The sequence below is a fragment of the Triturus cristatus genome, chromosome 11, assembly GCF_964204655.1.
Source record: "Triturus cristatus chromosome 11, aTriCri1.1, whole genome shotgun sequence".
NCBI classification, from domain to species: Eukaryota; Metazoa; Chordata; class Amphibia; order Caudata; family Salamandridae; genus Triturus; species Triturus cristatus.
In genome coordinates this window covers 1,089,740,183-1,089,757,430 of record NC_140594.1, presented here as the reverse complement: position 1 = coordinate 1,089,757,430, position 17,248 = coordinate 1,089,740,183, and positions in this window count along the sequence as shown.

The window sequence follows — 17,248 nt, the reverse complement described above, 5'->3', positions numbered from 1 at the left end:
GGGAGCGCCCATGCTCCACACATGGAACGCCTTCCCAAGGCAAGGTAACGTAAGGCAGCTCTATGCTCCGCCTTGCATTACTTTGTATTTAGTAAACAACGCAAAGTTGTCTAAAAGTGTCATTTCTAAAATAGCAACGTTAAATCCAACTTTACCACTACATAAGATTTCTCATTACTAGTCCAAAGATATAAAACATGATGTAGCTACTCCTTTCAAATCAGATATTACAGTTTAAGAGTGTTTTAATGAATTCCCAAAGCTAGTCTAAGAGAGGAGCAGGCCTCACAGTAGTAAAAAACAAATGCAGCTTTTTATCACTACCAGGAAATATAAACCTAAAATGCACATGCCCTACCTTTCAGTTATACAGCACCCTGCCCTTAAAGTTACCTAAGTTCTACCTCAGTCATTTTAAATGCCAAGTCGAAGTGGCAGTACGCTGCCCACACATGCCTTGCAATGGCAGGCCTGAGACAGGTTTGCAAGGCTATTTGTGTGGGTGGCAAAACCAGTGCTACAGACCCTCTAGTAGCATATAGGGTTGTATGACATTACAAGGCATGCTTTTACCCTGCATGCTTTTACAACGCAATTTTTTACCCTGATTTGCTGTTGGGGGTGCGCTAGAGTTTGGAATATTATCATTTGCTATTCCAACTTTAGTCTGTGCAACTGTAGGAATAGGTGTTGGAGTTAAATCCAACACTTTATACCCCCTACAGCAAGCCATTTTTGTTGTAATGGCATGCAGGGTAAAAGCATTTGTTGTAATGCATGCGTTGTAACGGTTGTTTCCCAGCATATAGATCACATGCCCTGGGTATCTGTTATAACACTTTACAAGGGACTTATAAGTAATCTAAAAATGCCAATCATGTATGCACCAATGTTACCTTGTTTAAGGAAGAGAGCACAAGCACTTTGGCACTGAGTAGCAGTGGTAAAGTGCTCAGAGTCCTAAGGGCAACCAAAAGAATTCAGCAAAAGAGGAGAATAAAGGCGGCAGGTTTTGTGTGACCCTTCAGAGATGGATGTTTTCAACATGATCCTTCTCCAGCCTAAAGCCAGAATAGACTACTCAACATCTTGATGGACTTCCCTTATTAGGGCAAGAGAACATGGATAATGGACCACTACTGCAGGGCTACTTGCCAGTTCTATGTCACTCTGAACCCAGTTGGATACCTCTGACCCATGAGGAACTCTTCTTCTCATCTGTGGACTCCATCTGTGTAACACCTAACTTTAATCTGCTCACAGGTGCATACATATCAGCAGATAGTACCACAATAGCCAACACAGTGATGTGGCCCATTCCACCCCTTGGGTCTGACTTCTGTCCCCAACCAAAGGAAAACACTGTCCACAAGGACAGCAACTAACAGAGCCACTGACAGCTGTCAGTGGCCTCTGTTAGTCCACAAGCCATTCAGGGGTTTCTGTCAAGTCTCAGAGTAGGGGGCAGTAGCCTCAGGTTACTTGCACTCTTTTTCCACTCTCCCTCCTACCAGTTCAGGGGTGATATCATGAAACTGGTCCTTCAACCCTGGGTCTGTACCCTTAGGCTAAACATCTGCCTGCGAAGCAAGGACTTCTATGGGAGTACAACTACCCCCCCCCCCCCCCCCCCCCAAGTAAACCACATTCTGCATGTATTGTGCAAGAGTCTGCCTGGTGGAGGACTCCAGCTCTCTGTCCTGTGACAGTGCATGAACCCCCCCCCCCAGGCTAGAAGTGGCCTGACCATGGTTAGTCTTGGGGTGCTCTGCTCTCAGAGCTGGCGATCCCTGACCCAATGACCCTCTCACTGTAAACTGTTTCAACCTCCTACCCCTATTTCTGGGCCTCTGTAGCCTCTGCTGTGAAGTGGTAACCCTAGAAAAAACTGGTAGGGAGCCTGTGGTGGATCCCCCTTCCCCCCAGTTCTCCTGATACTGTGGGGCTCCCATCAGTGGATGGCCTCTCGGTACAGACCAGGTTACCCTGGTTGTGCCCCCTCTGGGAACAATCAAAACTCTGTGGTAGGAAATAGGGTACCTTGGGACACACCACCCACCCCGACATCTCCTCCTACTCTTAGAAGGGATATGGGACCCTTCCCCCTACTATATTGGAACCTGTCTGCGTCACTGCATACATCCCTCTCACTCTATTAAGGGGAACCTGAACTACCCTTTGGATCAGTGCCAAATGCCTTCTCAGATACTCATGTACTCATCCAGAGGTCTGCCTCCTTTGCAAGTTCTTTGGGGTCAGAGAACTTACAATCAACCAAATGTTGGCATAGCCCTGGAAACATGTGCTCTCAGGTAATCAAAATGTACAGCCCCTCAAAAGTGTTCACCAAAATTCCCTTCACCCAACCATCCAGTGCCTTTCAAAAGTACCCCACAAAATCCTCCCAGGGCTAGGGAGACAGTTTCATACTGCCCCTGAATTTCAACCTGCACTCGTCTGGTGTGAATTCATACTTCTTGACAAGGGCCTCCTTCATGGTGGGATACCTCAGCCTGTCCTCCCTTCTCTATGACGTACTTGAGATGCACCTTGATTATGCACCAATGACATAGGATCAATTATTTTATCTGGACATTCAGGCCTTGCTTGTGATCTCTTGATCTGACGAACATTGAGTTAGATGTTTAAAATGTGTAGAGTCCCGTGTGATGGACTTTCTGGGATGATGCGCTGTCCTCATGTGTCTTTTCAACTTTATTACCCTCAAAGGGGCAACAGCAAACGATGTGTCTGTTTTTTGCTTCTGTTTCTGTTTGACCAGTACCCAGTCCCATTTACTGAAGACTGTTTCGTGGCCGCGTCAGCGCTAATCGGCATATATTTTAATCTGTCACAAAAACCTTATTGGCATTCATCGATCAGTCCGATGTCTGTTGTGGTAGTTTGATTCTGATTGCTCTCCCAATATTAAGATGGTAGGACTCTCACCAGTTGTGGAGTGAGGAGCTGATCGATAGGCATGAAGGGCTTTACACATGGCTTGGTTTAGATTGATTTTCTCCATCGAAGCTCGCTGAATTACCTTATTGAAGGGTGCTCAAAAATGTTTCAACAAACATCATGAGCTTGGGCCAGAGAGGTGTCCTCTTTGGTGCTTGACATTGAGTTAAACAAGAAACTCCTTGAATTCTTTGCTATTGAAAGGCAGAGCATTATCAGATTTGAGAGTAGCAGGGATGCACCACACTGCAAAGATGTCATCAAGCTGCATGATGATTTTTTCATGGGTTGTTGATGATAAGTCTTCCACCATAGGAAAACGTGAATATTCATCAATGAATACCATATGATGTTGTCCATATCCTAGATGCCCAAAGAAATCAACTACAACTTCTTGAGTCTTCCTAGGCCATGAAACAACAACTGCAACTGACTCACGATTTCAGACTGAGCGTCGGAGGTTGTAGCTGAGAGATTTCAGTCCCATGTCAGCAGTAGATGCAAAGCCAAGTAGAAATGCACTAGATTAATTTTTTTGAAGGACATGAATTGGAGCTTGCAGTGTCATTGTTTTACGTCACATGGTTGCTGTAAATGACCCTTGACTTGGTGATAGTTTAGAAGCAGCCCACGGGTATACCTAGGTGTTTCACGGGGTAAGGCATGGAGCAGGAGAGATAGGCTGTTAAACCTTTCTAACAGCATGATTTAAATCAACACACCACTGTCTATAATGAAGGTTATGGGGCAACCTTCTTTGCTAGCACTTTATAATGAAGCTGAAGAGCCTTTATATGATGAACTTGATGATAATTGACTTTGCTTGGTTTCTACTTGTCGTAACTAATGCCACGTTTTGGCCTATTGGACATGGCGAGAATGCTTCTGGATCCTTGTGACATCATTTTCTCTTCTCACTGTGATGCACTGGGTTTCTCTTTCTCTTTTCAGACCATTATAAAGGTGTTTTCTTTCCCTTAGCCTTTGCTTGTTTGCCCTTTGGCTGGAAATGTTCCTTCATCAGGACATGAAAACCCACATCGGAAGCATAACTTTTACTTCTTCGGAGAGGTCGACTTGTGTGCGTTTTTTTGTGCTTATCTTGCTTTTCATGATCAATGCTGATTCATTATGCGCTGTTCCTGCTTCCATGTCAGCAGCTTGTCGATCTGCTTTTTCATCTGCCCTTGCAGCCATGAGCATTTTCTCTAAACTGAGTGTCAGTCTCAACATGCCTCTCCTGAAGGAATCTGAAAGATAGCCATCAATGACTCTGAGGCATCTGCATCTTCCTTATTAAAGTAACAGAACTACCAGGAGCAGATTTACAAGAAACTGACATATCTCTGCGTTATAGCAGAGATGCATCAGTTTCCCTGCGCCTGCGTGCGAAACCCTTACGCCACCATGGATGCGTTGTATTTACAATACGGCGCACTGTGCGCAAGGATTGACAGATGCATCAGAATTTCTGACGCATCTGTTGGCACAAAAGTCACACAGTGCTGGAGTTGTGTCACAGGCACAATGCAACTCCTGCAATGCATGGGGAGGGCTATACTGATTGTGCTGCATCACTACTTATGTCTGTTGGTTTTGACGCAGTGGCGTCCTAGAAGTGGGGCAGTGAAATCTTGTAGATTTCACTGCGTCACTTCTACGAGGCTTTCCTTTGTGGGAACGCCCACCCTGCATACATTATACCTGATGCAGTAATAATGTGGCGCAGGGTATTATAACGTGACGCATCCCCCGAGATGCGTCTCATTGTAAATGTGCCACAACGTGGCGCATTGTTTACACCACCGCTGCATCACAAAAAGTGACGCAACGGCGGAGCAAAAGTGACACAAGGGGCTTGTAAATGTGACTCGTATTGTTTGATAAGTGCATCAAGTCTCTCAACAAATGCATCCATCATTTCAACATTCTGTTGTCATGCTTGGTTGAATATGTACCTTTCATAGTCGACATTAGTCATCGGATTTAACATGATTCTTTTATTGTTTGGTACGATATTGCCTTCGTTTGTGAGACTTTCTTTAGCACTTCTTTCCCCCCATCACTGGAAAGGTTTTTCAAATATTTAATGATTTTCTTATCGCCTTCATTCTTCTAGAGCATCTATGAAGAAATCAAATGTTTTGTTACATGCAGCCCACCTGGCAGCAACATTCTGGCTCTTTCCAGTGTCAAACGGTGGTGGTGGCTTCAGGAATGTACATGCATCAAACTTTGCGTTCCCTTCTTTGGCCATTGTGAGCACCTGCTGATCAGGCAGCATTCTTCGTGCAACCTCTCTCCGCAACACCCCCGTTGCTTGGGCCAGATTGTCTCGTCCAATTTTGAGGTTGTGTGGTGCTTAAATTGCCTGTGCCAGTAAGTAAGTTTCTGTTTTCGTATCTGGTCATCGCTGCCTTTAGCATTTGCTTCATAGTGATGATGGCTCCATGTTATGGCGCAGCACAGTATCTCTTCTTTTAGCCTTACCAGCGTGTCTGGTGGGCTTTTCGAACATGCTCCTTTGCAGGGCCTTTAACTTCTTTGATGGCTGTGTATGGACTGGAACAGGGTTTTGACGCCACATATCCAACCGCAGACTGCTTTGCATCCATTTGGGGCACACACGACAAGCACAAGCAGTTTGCTGTTCCATTGCAAACTGTCAGGGTGACCAGCCTTGTTTCTTCGGGGCACATTTTCCATCCTCGTCGCCAGCTGTAGCATCCCCAGCCCGGGAGCATGTAAATGAACATGCCACACACAGAGCTCTGTAACAGACATCTTTATTCTTTAACATACAATCACACTCTGCATGTGTTGCATCATAGCATTCATAACAACACTTTAACACCTCACATCAGGTTACATAATTCCCATTTCGAGTCCAGTCAGAACCGCAAGGGTCCTAATGAGCCTAATATCTAAGACACTACAGCCCTTTCTACAAGTCTCTGCTTGTATGGAGCACACTGGAATCACCCTGATCACTTCCCTTTCCACTTTTCCATGCATAGTAAGCCAATCTTTAACCTGCATGACACTAAGCAAAAGAGTTCTGTATTAAACATCACTCACTTTTGAAGGAAGGCCCTAAATGATAGGGGTCATTTGCTTCCTCTCACAGCTTGTGTTCCTTGACAATATGTCCAATTACATTCATAGAGCTAAATCTATTTGACCATAATTAGCTACACAGCTGGATCATAACTAATATGTTGTATATCTAGGTTGACTCTGTGCACATACTGATGGTTATCTCATTGATATGTTTATTTGTTTTTTTAAATGTATTGTACAGAAAAGGCAAGTGGCAGAAGTTTGTTAAGTAAATAGAACCAGGCCCTGGTGTGTGAAGGGTAGAGGTGGTAAAGGGGAACCACTCACAGCCAGTAACAACCTACACTCTTCACAGTGGCAAACAGCACCAGACACTTCCTGCTTAACATTCAGAAACAGCATTGTGACTTAACATAATCCACCCAGAACCCTTCGTACAAATTGTCATTTCACATATGTCCCAGGATGGAGTTAATGAATGAAATGATGATGACAGATATATTTGTCTAGTTGGGTGAAAAATCAAAATTAGGTCCTGGTCAGTACAAATGAATACCTAATTCACCCTATTATGTAACGGGTGGAATCAGCCTCTATGCTGGTCATATTCCCCTAAATGACGGTCTCTGAGCCAAGGTTAGGAGAACCAATAGATGAACACGCAAAGAGACAAAGTTATCCCTGACATCCAACAAGCCAGATCCCGGGCCCGATCACCGTGACATTGTGTACTGAAGTGATATCTTCTAACCATATTACTTTCAAGAAGTGTGGTGCCTGACGTCATGACCAGGTCAACAGTTAATATAGCACCTACCACTCGGGGATATGCATGATTGAAGAGTGGAAGGCTAAGATAGTAGAGCAGTATTAAATGGATTATTCAATGATTGAGATCACAATAGTCCTTCAGGCCCACGCGGACATCATATAACAAACATTTTGCAATTCCTACTGTCTTTAGCAAGGTAGGAGTGAGTAAAGAGAACTATTACTTTTTCTCTACACTGGATGGTCCCTGGAATTCCCATGGAAATCATACTGAAAGGTACTCTTCAGTTTAAAATGGTGTACTCTAGGCACTATGTAGAGTTTTTGTGAACCTAGGGCAATGCCAGTACCCTTACAATATTGTAAAAGGAAGCAACCAGTACATATCTGATAAACCATCAACTCTGCCAACACATGTCCTAACCAGAGAAAATAACAAGACCAGATGCAAAGGCAGTCGGATGGGGAACTACCATTCAGGCTCACTCAGATATGAAAGCGAGGGATGAGGCTGCCATCCGGCCCCAGAGCTGATTTGTTAATTAAATGTGGAACAACCAATGATAATAACAACAGCGAAATCGAAGACTGAAAAAGTTCTGTGATAAACACTTGCCTAGTGACACAGAATTGTATTTTTTTTGCTAGATGTGGTAGAGAGGCTGGGAGTAGGGAGACTGGAGGATCATCTCCCACAATGTATAGCACTGTAAGTCCCAACAGGTGATATAAAAACCTTATAACATGGTGGCGTGGAAGAACAGTGCCAAATCTGTAAAGAAATAAAAAGCAGGAAAGAGAGCAACATGCAGTTGTACAAAACTGTGTGAATGAAGGATGAGAAGAAGTAGGAGGAGAGCTTGGAGGCTACAGAGGGATTCTGGATCTGAAACATGATGAGAGACAGGAATAACATAACTCTCAGTCAATAAAAACTGCAGTTAAGAAAACATTGTAGGCACAGCAATGATTCAGATGGGACTTAAATCACATATCACACTTCAGAGAACTAGCGCCCATGGGGTACAAACTTTTCTTTCCTCGTAAGAACATAAATGAGAAGAAGAGTGATTCCTCCATTCTGAGAGCATGAAGTGGTGGTCCTGCCCAGATGTTAAGGAAGGAAAGCTCTTGATGCCAGTATAGCTGTGAATGGCAGGACTAGTGATCAAGAAAACAGAGCACTAGCCTCTCTCACCATCCAATCCCACCATACAAATTCGCGTACAGTGAATAAAGACATTCCTAGAGTTAAGAAGGTGCACACTGGGCGCAGATAAAGACTTACACTTAACAACATGAAAGTAACAACCATGAATCCACTATTGCTTTAATGCTTGCCCATTTTGCACAAAGTCAGGTTCAGTTTCAAATCACTTATCCGTTATCATATTTGCATACCAGCAAGTAACCAGCTGAATTACTTTTTGAATAGTTTTGTACATATTTATGATGGCTATAAAGTGCAACAAATCGTAATTTTTAATTAGCTGAACTGTTATGGTTTTAACTAACTGAAAGAATACACTTAAACTTAACTTAAGCAAGAAATGAAACTTAAGCTATTGTTTTATTGATTTGAATCTGTTTTGTCATATATATTCACTTAAAAAACCATAGGTTTCAGGGGTGTTATAGTTAGCTGGACTTTTCACTTGTACAAAACCATTGAAATTCCCCCGTTATAGTTAGTTCAGCTAACTATAACTCGCGACATCACTGATGACATCTCAAATGACATCACTGATAACATCACTGATGACATCATCCAGTGAATGTGTGTTTTTCTGAAAATTAAATATGTTTTATATATGTATATCTCAAGGTCGATGGAAGAATAAATGGGTATATAAGTGTCTAAATGGATGATTTGTTTTTGAAAAATTGATTGTGTAACTGACTGATTAAGTGTATCATAGTGAATACATGGCTTAGTGAGTAATGTTTAAATATGTAAATATCTGTATCAGTCTCTCACTTTGTGTATAAGTGGCTGCATGGGTTGGTGAGTAGCTACATGGGTGTCTATATAGGTTATTAGTTGGTTTTTTGAGTATCAGTCTGAGTGTCTGCATGGTTCGGTGGGGGGTATTACGTAGTGCAGAAGTGCATGAATGAGTGACTCACTGTTTGTATGTGTTGAAGAGAGCATGTGTGCAGGACTGTATGGGTGGATGAGTGTGTGTATGGGTGTGTTAGTGAGTGAATGACTGTCTCAATAGTGTCTTTATGAGTAACTATATATGTTTTAAACTAGTATATGTGACTATTGGTGTATATAAGTGAGAGTGAGAGATTGAAAGAGTTCCTGTATGAATAAGTATGTGTTTCTATAAGTGATTGTTTAAAAGACTAAGTATGTGTAAGTTTCCGTAGAAGTAAGTGTGGTGGTGTGTGTATAACTGTATATGCAAGTAAATGTATGTTTGATTCTTTATTAGCATGAGTGACTATGTGTGTGAGTAACTCTATGGATGAGTGGCATTGTGTAACAGGATGTATAGGTGTATGCGTACATATGATGAGTGAGTACATGTATGAGTGACTGTATAGGACTGTTGGTGAATGAGTGGATGTGTATGTGGATCTTAGAATTACTGAAGAGGTTGTTGTAACTGATATTGGTATGTCCATTGTTTTGAAAATTTGAGTCTCTATTTTTGAATGTGTGTATCAAAGGTTATATTAGGGTGAGAGGAGGTCTGCCACTCTATCACAAGGATGATGTCATCAGTGATGTCATCAGTGATGTCATTTGAGATGTCATCAGTGATGTCATGAGTGATGTCACTGACCATGTCATGAGTGATGTAATATGTGACGTCATCAGCAGTGCATTGCGGGCGCGCGAGTTATAGTTAGCTGAACTAACTATAACGGGGGAATTTCAATGGTTTTGTACAAGTGAAAAGTCCAGCTAACTATAACACCCCTGAAACCTTTGGTTTTTTCCAGTGAATTTCTGAGGTTTTTTAAATGGTAATTCCTAACTATAACGTGCCTGAAACCTATGGTTTTTTCTGTAAATTTCAAAGGTTTTTTAAATGCTAATTTCTAACTATGCCTACAGAGATAGGACATGTGAAGAAAGAAGAAAAAATGCACAGAAAGAAAAAAAAGAAGTGCAGAAAGAAGCAACAGAAGTTCTCAAAGACAAAGAAAAGTGCAGGAAGAAGGATAACGTGCAGAAAGAACAAAAAGAAGAGCAGAAAGAAGCCTTGTTGCAAAATCATCCTGTACCCTCAACTTTTTCAGACAGATACTGGTGGTAACTGAGTCTGACTTACCAGTCCTAGAGCCAGTGCTATGTTAAAAGACACTTAGAATACAGTGAAAACACCTACATACACTAGGGAACATTATGCGTTGGGGTCCCCCTGTGATTAGCATGACCTCCTCTGTAAGCCCCTAGTATATAATAGGGCAGGGGGATTAAAACTACCTCTTAAAATAGGCCACAGGGCGTTTTTGCACACGTTAACTCAGGCCCCATCCCCTCCCTTCACCACTGTGTAAACACGCCCTGTGTCCGTTTTTAGTTTGGAGATTAAGTTCATTTGAATCCTGAGGGTTCCTAGGGTCCAACTAGCCCACTAGGTACCTCCAGTAAGTGCCACAGAGCTGCGTTGCAGAGAGGTGTAAAAAGTGGCACGGCCTGGACCACCTCTCTGCAATGCAGCTCAGTGGCGCTTACTGGAAGCACTTGGTGGGCTAGTTAGCCCCCAGGGGCCCTCAGTATTGAAGGGAAATTATATCCCCAATTTAAAACGTGCCATAGTGCGTGTTTGCACACGTCACCTCAGGCCCCGTCCCCTCCCTTCCCCACTGTGTAAACGCGCCCTGTGGCTGTTCTAAGTTGAGAGATTAAGTCCCCTTGAATCCTAAGGGTCCCTAGGGTCAAACTAGACCACTAGGTACCTCCAGTAAGCGCCACAGAGCTGCGTTGCAGAGAGGTGTAAAAAGGGGCTTGGCCTCAGAACACCTGTCTGCAGCGCAGGTCCCTGGCGCATACTGGAGAGGCCTGTTGGGCTAGTTAGACCTCAGGGACCCTCAGTATTGAAGAGGAATTAATTCCCCAACTTACAACTCACCAGGGGGCGCGTTTGCAGAGTGCTGCAAGGAGGGGGCATGGCCTCTGGCACAAAGCCAGTCTTTTCTTTATTTTAATTTTTTAAGAAGGGGGCTGTGTGGTTCCCCTTCTTCTTCTAATTTATTGGCCCTGATGACCCCATACCCCAGGGCCTGTCTCCTAATTATATTTTTTTGACCCCAATCCCCAGGGCCGGCCACTGTTTTTTATTATTTTTAAAAAATATATATTTATAGACACACCTAGGACATGCTGGACAAACCGTACGTACCTATCACCATGACGATTTGCGTGATATTCATTAAAAGGCGACTATGCATACAATGAATCCACGTGGAATGTATTTACACCACTAGTGAAGCTCTGACATGTCTGATGCCCTACCGTGCCTAATCCCGGTAGACACCCTTGTCGTTTATTTATACAAACATGGGTAGCTATTGACGGGCACATTTAATACACATGCACACCAAGCCATTCAAAGGGGATTTGACTAAAATTCAACCAAAACTATGCAAGAAACCCCCCTCACGGTTAATAAAACACACATCCACTGCCGGATGTGTTATACTTTTTATTTTACTCTCTGGAAAGGGGACGAACATCACTTGAGAGTCACAGCGCGCTCCTGGCAGAGCCCAATGCTGTGTTACACCCACCATTGCCTGCTGAGTGCCACACACCTCTGTGTTGTATTCCAATAGCTACTGCATATGCTGTGACACTCTCTAGCCCATGTGCACTGTAACACCACCCCGTGAATATGTCATGCCACACTTGTCTTCACACGGGTTATATTGCCCCATCTAACGTGCCTTCCTCGATGCCTATGTTATAACGCACAGTGCTATGCCATACATATTACAATCTGGGATCCATATCTTTGTCACAGTGCATATGCAACGTTACAATCCCCAGCACATATTTTATATTACAACTTTAGAGACTAGTTAGGTTACACAACACTGCCCTGTGCATATTACACTCCAAGGTGCATATCGCATAGCACGCGCTAGTGCCTGTGCTATCTCGCGCTCTTCAATGAATCTGTAATTGCGCACAATGTATTGCATATTATATTTCACGCCCGGTTCATCTTATATCACACTTTTTGGTGCATAGTTTATACCATACACCATATCTAGTTTTCATTTTCAATCGTGCTCTCATGACTATGTTCTATATAACACTGTGTTTACCTACCCTTTTCACGGGCATTATATTTTGCGATAGGGGGTGGAGGGTCAGGGGGTGTTTCTGCCAAGTGAGCCCGGAGTCACAGTCACAAACGTCCTCTTCTTCCTGAATAAAAGTGATATTATGTTGCATACTTGTTCATATTTTCAGTAGTTCGCACAGACACACGTTTTAAAAACAATAAAGTTCCTAATACCCGCCTTCTCTGAACAGTTAGCTTGCTGCCCCATCCCCCTCCTCCCTATCCTCTGTTGTGTGAATCCATGGACTAGCCTCCTCCCTCCTGCCATGCATAGTCTGATGTGCTGCCACTGCCCTCCATTTAGCATGATGTACGAGTCCACTCCTCCTGCCCTCCATTGCCCAATTCTATGCCACATCATTGACCTCCTGCTTAAACTCTGTGCTTAGCTTGCTGCCCCTATTCTCCTTCCCCCTGCCCTCCGATGTCTTTGTGCATGCTCCTGCTCCATCCTTTTTGCCCACCATATTCCATGGACCTGCCACTCCTATCTACTCTGAGTGTTCCGTTGAGCTGCCACTCCCCTCCCACCTGCCTAGCATTGTCAGATGACTGTAACCTGTCCCTGCCACCTCCACCCTGCCTGTCCACATGCCATGCCCCTATCCTCTTCCTCCTGTCCTACATGGTCCATTGTACTGCCACACCCTTCTGCCCTCCCTGGTCTGTTGAGCTGCAACTGCTCCTCCTGCCTGCCACATGCAGTCTGTTGTGAGGCCCCTTCCCCTGGACTTTCTTGTCTGTGCACAGGTCCTGACCCTCCCTTCTATCCTCCATCGTCCTTTGTGCATGCCCCTGCACCCTCTTTCTTGCCCATCATAGCCATTGTGCTGCCACTAACCCTCCCACTTGCCATGCATGGTCTTCTGTGCTGCCATGGCCCCTCCCACCTTCCCTGTGTGGTCAGTTAGCTGCCCCCGACCCCCTCCCACCTTCCCTCCATGGTCTGTGTGTATGCCATCACAGTCTCACCGTTGCTCTTCATGGTGTGTCTTGCTTCTAGTGCCCATCCTGCCTGACCTCCATGGCTATCTTGCTGCTCCTGCCCTGCCCCCTTGCCCCCAGCCCTCTGTTTACATGTGCAGACCCCTACTCCCTCCCTCCTGGCTTGTCTGTTCCATTGTAATGCCCCTGATCCGTCCCTCCTGCCCTTTATGGTCTGTTATGCTGCAGCTTTCTCTCCTGTCTGTCCATTATGGTCAGCTAGCTACCATTGCCTCTTGCCCCTCTCTTGTTCTCTGTTGTCCATGTGCATGGTCCTGTCCCCTCCCTCTTGCTTACTATGGATTGTTGTGCTGCACTCCCGTCCCACATGCCCTGTGTGGTGTATTGTGCTGCTGCAAACCCTGATGCCTGCCCTGCAGGGTCAGTTTGGTGCACCTCTCCATGTCCCTCCTGTCCTCTGTTATCCAAGTCCATGTCCCTACCCCATTTCCTTCCATGATCCAATGTACCATACTTGCGAACATTTTGAACTTGGTAAGAGGGAGATTTTTAAAAAAAAACTGGGGTATTGATTTTCCCCTTTGAGTTACATTGAAAAAGAGGAGATTGTAGACAGGAGACAGATCAAATAAAGCCCATTTGAGCTTAAAAACATTGGACTTTTCCTGGCTGAATCAGGTCTGTTGGCATGTATGGTTGTACTACCATTGCCTCTTCCTTCTGCCCACAATGGTCTATTACATTGCCAGAGCCTCTCTTGCAAGTCCTGTATTGTTGGTTTGTTGCCCCTGCCCCCCTTTCCACTGCCCTCCATAGTCTGTTGTGCTGCCACGGCCCTTCCTGCCTGCTCCGTGTGGTTAAATTGTTGCCTTTGCACCCTCCTACCTGCCTTCAATTTTCAGAGTCCGTGCCCCTGGCCTCTGCCTCTCAACAGTATCCTAATGAGCAACTAGATTGCTAACATTCTATATTTATTACAAAAGTGTGGAATGCCTGACGTCATCTTGATGTAATCAAAACTGTAATACCTAGAGCATTTCCTTTAGAAATTACATATATGAGAGGGTCTTATTGGCATCAAAATTATGGTTAGTGCTCTAAAAGACTAAAATAAGGACATATTTTCTGAGTTTTCAAATAACGACAAAGCACTTTTAAATTATTTGTTATCTTTATGTTTTTTTATCCAGTTGACCACTTGATTAAATGTTGCACTTAGGGGAGAGGATGTGGTGTTACTTCCAGAACTGCAGACTTTGCAACTGGGGAACCAGGTTGGAGTTTCTGCTTCAGCTCGACATTCTGTGATTCTGGTCAAATCACTTAGTCTCCCCATGTCTACAACCAAAATGAATTTGTTCTTGTGTGATGTAACCAATGCTCATGTAAAGCACTCCAATACCTGACAAGTCTGCACTATATAACACTGCAAAAACACAAAATAATAAGTGTTTTGCACACTTCTGTCATTGGGCTATATTTGGGCTACATCTGGGTGATTTTGGGCTACATTTGGGCTCTTTTGTCTCCGGTGGCCATCTTGGGAGATTTATTTGTTATGAAGTTTCCTAATTTCCTCATGTACTGCAGTCTCCTCAGTAGGAAATGCTTTCAGTTTTTTACTTTGATTCCATCATGAAGGTATTCAGATATGTCACACATTTGCCATAAATTCTGAATGTTAGCACTCTAGTTGCTCATTAGATCACTGTAGTAAAACTACTGTTCACCATGGAAGTCTGCTCCTGGTATTAAAAGTGCATGTTTCAGTCTGCATGTCAGAATGTTTTAATGAAATAGAAGAGGATTTGAGAAGTCACTCAAAATGTGCCCTCATTTTCTTTCTTCAGCATTAATCATAATTTCTATGGCAAAATGAACCCCCTCATTGTGTTCCTTTTTAAATTAAATGTTTTAAGTGTTACCAGTTTATTCCAATCAAGATGGCTTCAGGTGTGCCATACTTTTGTCATAATGAAGACAGTAAGCGCTTTAGTTGTTTTTAAGAACACTCTGGGACATTCTGTCATTGGGCTATACTTGGGCTACATCTGGGTGATATTTGGGCTACATTTGGGATCTTTTGTCTCTGGTGGCCATCTTGGGAGACTCATTTGTTATGAAGTTTCCTAATTTCCTCATTTACTGCAGTCTCCTCAGTAGGAAATACTTTCAGTTTTTTACTTTGATTCCATCAAGAAGGCATTCAGATGTGTCACACATTTGCCATGAATTCAGAATGTTAGCACTCTTTTTGCTCATTAGATCACTGTAGTAAAGCTACTGCTCACCAGGGGAAACTGCTGCTGGTATTGAAAGTGCATGTTTCAGTCTGTATGTCAGAATTTTTTAATGAAATAGAAGAGGATTTGAGAAGTCACTCAAAATGTGCCCTAATTATTCTTTCTGCAGCACTAATCATACTTTTTATGGAAAAGTGAACCCCCTCATTTTGTTCCTTTTTAAATTAAATGTTTTAAGAGTTACCACTTTAATCCAAGCAAGATGGCTTCAGGTGTGCCATACGTTTATCATAAGTAGGACTGTTAGCGCTCTAGTTGTTCTTTGGAACACTCTGGGAAGCTGCAGTAGAACACAAAGGAATCAACTGACAGTCTCTGCCCTTGTTGGATGTACATGTTTTACTGAGAATGTCAGACTTCATTCTCACATGACTGAGAAAGATAATGTGAATTTACAGAAAATAAGCTCTCAGTTTAGCTTACAGATCACCTTCCAAACCTCTGTGGGAAAAGCATGAGAAAATATTTTTCTCTCAATCATGATATCCCAGCAGAAGGCTTTTTCACATGGTGAAATCACCTTAGAACATACCACAATTCCTAAAATGAGTATGGTACCATCAACAAATGATTTATAATGTAACTAAAGACTTAAAACCTTCTATTAACTGCAATGCTTTTTAATGAGGTGCTATCATGTATATTGGTCCCAAGATGGCTGCCAACACTTCTTGGATGAAGTGCTGACAGCCAATCAGATCTCAGGATGAGATGTGTGGTTAGGCTCCGCCCACATATATATATGATTTTACTTTTGATTTTCTCAGGAACTACTGAACAGATTGACACCAGACCTGCAAAAGGCACATCCCTGACCTAAGGACTACCTCTCTGCCAAATTTCAAGTAATTTTGTTCAGCCGTTCGGGCTGTACCTTGGACTAAAGGTCCCTATGGAAAATTGCATGGGAAAAACGCGTTTTTGGACCCCCCTTTTTTCTCGCCCCCGCTTGACGAATCACCCCAAGACTTTCATGGTAGGAGCGGAGCGGAGCGCCCCACCTATTTTGAAAATTTTGCGAGGATTCGTCAACCGGCGCCAAAGTTATTCCAAATAGAATGTTGCGGATTTCCTATGGAAACACGGTCCTAACTATAACTATCTACTGGCGACCGCCAGTAGATAATATATATATATATATATATGTATATTGGACTTTTAGGTGCTGTTATTTAATTGGCATAAATATTGTGAGGACATAAGCACTGCACTGTGTGTGTCAGTTCTGATTTGCGTGTCTGTTGTGTGGAGCATGAGTTGTTGTTTTAAGTGTAACTTGTAAATATACGGGGGGTCATTTATGAGTCCTTGCGTCACTTTTGCGCCGCCGGTGTGTCACTTTTTGTGATGCATCAGCGGCGTAAAAACTGGACCTTGTTGCACCATATTTACAAAGTGACGCATCTAGGTAGATGCGTCACTTTGTAAACCCCTGCGCTACATTATACCTGCGTCAGGTATAATGTATGCAGGGTGGGCGTTCCCACGTAAGTAAGCATCGTAGAAGTAACGCAGTGAAATCTATGAGATTTCACTGCGCCACTTCTAGGTTGCAAATGCGTCAATATCTTGCGCCTGCCTCACAGCAGGCGTAAGACTGACGCAGGCCCTTTCACATGGGGCTTGCCCCATGTGAAAGGAAACATTGCTGGAGTTGCGTCACTTTCGTGACACACTCCAGCAATGCGTCACATTTGCGCCTACAGATACGTCAGAAATACTGACGTATCTGTGACTCCTTGCGACATGATGCGTCATACTGTAAATATGACGCATCATTGGAGTCGCAGGGAGGGCGCAGTGAAAAGTGACGCATCACTGTTTTCACGCAGTGATGCGTCACTTTTCATAAATGAGGCCCACGGTTTTTAATTTTTTTAAATTTGTATCCATAACTTC